This window comes from Eptesicus fuscus, chromosome 5 (genome assembly GCF_027574615.1).
Source record: "Eptesicus fuscus isolate TK198812 chromosome 5, DD_ASM_mEF_20220401, whole genome shotgun sequence".
Lineage (NCBI taxonomy): Eukaryota > Metazoa > Chordata > Mammalia > Chiroptera > Vespertilionidae > Eptesicus > Eptesicus fuscus.
Window position 1 is genome coordinate 106,430,370 of NC_072477.1, and position 5,183 is coordinate 106,435,552.

General features: G+C 45.8%; 1 pseudogene; it reads right to left on the bottom strand.

Moving 5' to 3' along the window:
- Nucleotides 1–1,706: 1,706 nt before the first annotated feature.
- Nucleotides 1,707–4,765, bottom strand: LOC129149078 (destrin-like; annotated as a pseudogene).
- Between the last annotated feature and the right edge of the window lie 418 nt (nucleotides 4,766–5,183).

Consider the following 5,183-nt stretch of genomic DNA (forward strand, 5'->3'; position numbering starts at 1 on the left):
CACCGAACGTTCTTCAACACCTTATTGTACCAGAAGTAACAAAGTTCTGAATGAGGAACAATTCAATATATCACAGATGTCCCAGCTTATCAATATACTTTTTATCATTTTCATTAACAAAGTGGATTGCAATGGAGCCCTAATTTGCATTATAATTGGTTGTTACAAGATATTGCACATTTTCCTGAGGACACATATGAATTCTCAAGATGCAAGGTCACTCTCAGAACAGTCTCCCATCTAGTTAGTGGAGAGCTCACCAGAGGTTCAAGAAGTTGCTTCCTGTACTCCCAACTACGTGCTTGAAATAGTGCTTTGCAAGATCAGAGCTGATTATAAATGCACACAATTCTGAGATCGTCTTTATTACACATCTGGTAGGATTAAAAGACTGTCTGACTTAATCTTACTGTAGTTAGTATATTAGTGTTATTACATGTTTTGAGAATTATTTTCCATTGTTCAGTTTAGCTCAAGAGAATAATTTTATAACCAGATTATGACCAATTCTCTAAGCTAAAGAAACAGAGTAATTGCTGAGGTTAACAAAGATACAATAATTCTCTTCATAGGCCCTTGTATTGTTTTGTGAACTGCATTATTAAAAATCATGAGCTTTGCCCTGGCTAGTTTGGCTCAGTGGATAGAGCATTGGTCTGCAGACTGAATGGTCCTGGGTTCAATTCCAGTCAAGGGCACATCGAGTTATTGGCTCAATCCCTGGTGGGGGGTGTGCAGGAGACAGCGAATCAATGATTCTCTCTCATTGATGTTTCTGTCATTGATGTTTCTATCTCTCCCTCTCTGAAATCAATTAAAAATGTATTTTTAAAAATCATGAGGTTAGCAAAAATCTTTACATCCAACTTATCAAAACAGGCCTTTGGTCAATAAGAATTTCATTTCACACCACTAAAACTTTAGATTTTAGATTTATTTAGGGCTATTTGCACATGTGTATAGAATATTTAGTTTACTCTAACAGATGACAAGATAGCTCCCCCTCAGTGAGACTCTAAACATATTTGCTTTACTTATATAGCAAGAGGATAACATTAAACACGGAAGCTTTTTATTTGTGGTACTGAACAATGATCTGTTATGTGGAATTGAGGTGCAGAATCTCCCCCTGTGGGTCCTTGCCAGACGAAGTTTGAAGAATAAACTCTCAGATTAAAAGATTTTAAATAAAAATGTGGAAGTTTATTGGAAGCATATACAAACTCCTTCCTCGGCAGGGGTCTCAAAGGGAACCCCCAGGGGAGGGGTCCCTAAATGGGAAAAGCCTGGGAGTGCTCTCTCTCTCTCTATGGGAAAAATCAATCTAAAAAAAAATAAAAAAATCTTCTGAGCCTCTTTGTCTCTGGGTTTATAAAGGCTGTAGATCTTTGTCTGAACATGACCCTTTCTAATTGGACCCTTCCTTAATTTAGGACCCCTGTGCTTTCCTCATTGGTCACTCTGCTACATAGTATCAGTTTCAAAGTCCAAAGCCCACGTGGTATCCCCTTCTTTCTCTCCCCTTATCTTGTGACATTCCTCTATCCTCTGTGAAGTATGTTTCCCCCTTTCCAGTATTTTGTGACTTTTCTCTATCCTCTGTGAAAGTAAGATACGCATTGGAGCCCATCACATATGTGCATTCATCTCCCATGAACTCCCTTTTCCTAAAACTGCCTGTCCTGTCTCTAAAATTCCTTTCAGATCTACTCAGGACATCTTTCAGAAGCTACAATTAAGGACCCACCTAACTTTTCTGCAATACAAGCCTGATTAAGGGGTTCTGGCCCATGTGCGTAACATTCATGTTTTATGCTTGGAATTTCTTTTCTTTTTTTAAAAAGATTTTTAGGGAGAGGGAGAAAGAAAGAGAAACATCAATGTGAGATCCAAACATTCATTGGCTGCCTCCCACACACCTCCTACCAGGGATCAAGCCCCAGGATCCAACTGGCAACCTTTTAGTGCACAGACACACCCAACCAACTGAGCCATACCAGCCAGGGCTGAAATTTCTTTCTGATTACATTCTTGGAGCTCGCATATGTAAAGAATTTTTGTGAGTTTATTTGAGCCAAACTGTCGACAATTGCTGGGAAGCAGAATCTCAATGTATTGAGATAATGCTCTGAGAATGGCGGTTTTTCACCTTGTTTTATACATCACAATCAAAGGAGGAGACGTAAGTGGGTTATATGAAATCCATTGGTGATAGATTAGGGAGGTGGGAGAAAGCAAAGTGGGGAAACCTCTGGGATTGGATAAAAAGTAAAATGATAGACACATGCTTCTTTTACACAGGTGGGTTCAAGATAGTTAACAGTCAACAATTATGCCCTAACCGGTTTGGCTCAGTGGATAGAGCGTCAGCCTGCAGACTGAAGGGTCCCGGGTTTGATTCCGGTCAAAGGCATGTACCTTGGTTGCAGGCACATCCCCAGTGGGGGGTGTGCAGGAGGCAGCTGATCAATGTTTCTCTCTCATTGATGTTTCTAACTCTCTATCCCTCTCCCTTCATCTCTGTAAAAAACCAATAAAATATATTTAAAAAACAACAACAATTAATAGCCCTAACCGGTTTGGCTCAGTGGATAGAGCATCAGCCTGTGAACTCAAGGGTCCCAGGTTCGATTCTGGTCAAGGGCATGTACCTTGGTTGCGGGCACATCCCCAGTAGGGAGTGTGCAGGAGGCAGCTGATTGATGTTTCTCTCTCATCAATGTTTCTAACTCTCTCTACATCTCCCTTCCTTTCTGTAAAAAAATCAATAAAATATATTTAAAAAAACAATTAACATACTATCTAATAAAAGAATAATATGCAAATTGACCATCACTTTGCAATAAAGATGGTGGCACCCACAGCCAATAAGGAGGGAATATGCAAATTGACATGACAAATATGGCGGTGGCTGGAGCGGAGCGGACAGGGGGGCTTGGCTTCCTTCGTTGCCCCAGTGACCTAGGAAGCCAAGCCGGCCAGAGAGTGCATGGGCGGGGGGCTTGGCTTCCTTGGTCACAGGGACAGCCACCGTGGCAGGCCAGATTGACGTCCTCCTGGCCGCGCAACGGGGGTTTGTGGATCTGCACAGCCTCAGGCCTCCGGTGCGCGCATCCTCTCCTCCCCCCCTGGTGTGCAAACATCCCCAGCACACTGTCACCCACGCACGCCTGCAACAGTCCCGGACCATGGCGTGTGCAAGTTCCCCTGCCCCTCTGCTGCACGTCCATCAACTCCAGCATGCCGATGTCCCCCACAGGACGTGCGCACGTCCCCTCCGGCATGCTCACGTCCTTTGGAGAGTGTCTGGGTGTTCTGGGTGCTGAGGGTGGGCGCCTGTGAGATGACAGTGAGAGGGCAGTGAGAGGGCGGAGTGGTGATGCCTTGTTCCCACGGAGGCCGGTGTGGTGACGAGATCACCTCCATGGGGCTAATGCAGGTGCTGAGGCGGGAGCAGGTGCGGACAGACACACCTGGTGGGCATGGGCGGCCCTCGCTGAGGTGCCTTCGGTCAGCGTTCAAGATCGTGAACCCAGAGGAGGCGAGGAGGTCCGTCCTCTCAGTGAAATGGTGGGATAGTTGGGCCACTGCAGAGGAGGATGTGCACTTTGGGTGCCGGCACCCAGGAGTGAAGGCTGCCCTGACTGAGCCTCCCTCGCTTGGGGCCTAGTGCACTCCTGCCGGTCAGCGGGTGACAAGGTGTGCTTTTCTGAGTTAATGAGAGAAAACATTGATTCTCTCGCTGCCCCAAAGGTGGAAAGTGCAGTGGGGAGACATGTGGGGAGTGAGCGAGGTTCCCTGTCTGGGGTTCCAAATCCGCCGTTGGTTCCTTTCACCGCTGACTAGAGATATACAGGGTGTCCCCCCAAAATGTATACACACTTTGGATACCTAATAATTCCAATGGGTTTAGGCATGAAAAGGAAGAAACAACAATGGAGCTGTCATCTGTTAAAAGTGCGGGCACAAACTGACAGTCAAACATTCCTCAAGGGGTCCCGGATTGGAGAGGGTGCAGGCTGGACTGAGCCCCCCCCCCCCCCCCCCATGCATGAATTTTGTGCACCGGCCTCTAGTTATAACAATAACAATGAAGGAATTTGTGGTCTCCTGTCCTGGAGCTCTGGCACATTGGTTATGCCCTGAGGGGTTCAGAAAAAAGGAAGTTAAAGGTACCCTGACATTCCAATGATATGTTATCATAGATGCAAAGACAGCAGACCGGCTTAGTGAAGATAAAGACTGACTTTTGTCAGGGAAGAATCTGGCCTAGGATAAGACTACCTGCCATAAATCGCTTTTAGTTAAAAAAGTTTTAAATTCAGACCATCCTTTGTGGTTATTTTAGGTCTTTTTGAGTTTGTAAGACTGCCATGCAGGCCTTCCCTGAGCTTGTCAGGTTAGCATGTGGCCCCTTTTCCGTCCACACGTAGATAATTTTACTTTTCAGAGGTGCTACCTCTTGGTGCCCACAAAAAAAAACATCAACTCCTCTTTTCCGGATTCCTTAGCTTCAAAGCTTGCATCATACAAAGCATAGTGACAGTCTTTCTTAGGAAGCATTCCCACAAAAGCTTGCAAAGATTGCTTATGGTTATACCAACATCTCCAACCAAAATCTCTTTGCTTTCTTCTACAATGACACACTGAGACAAAAAACAACAGTCTTCTTTTTCTTGATTTCTTCTAGTGTGGAACACTTCCTAACTTAAATATCATAAAAAATGAGACATATTTCATTAGCAACTTACACTCCTGAGGCCATTTCACTGTGGGGGTGGCCAGGACCTGGGGGAGGGAGTTGGCTGGCCTGGCCTCCTTACAGCTGCAGGACCCAGATCCCGAGGGAGGAGGCACTCCTGCTGCAAGCCTGCAGGGTACAGGAGGCTGGCAAGCATCTCGTGGCCCAAACAGGACTGTGCACGTCACACACTTCTCACCCGTCCTTTGCATTTAAGGCAGATGGTCAGCACTAGTAAATCAACCTTCCATTAACAAACACTGCCTGCGCTGGACCTGGGTCTTGGCCTCCCTTCTTACCCTCTGCCAGCAGCCCCCTCCCCGCATGCATTCCCCACCTCCTGTCAACCAGGTCCCCTGTAGCTTATTTGGCTCCAGTGAGCTCAGTAATTAGCACCTCGTAAGCCTGTCTGCCTTTCAGCTCTCCTGGGAAGGGATTTCAG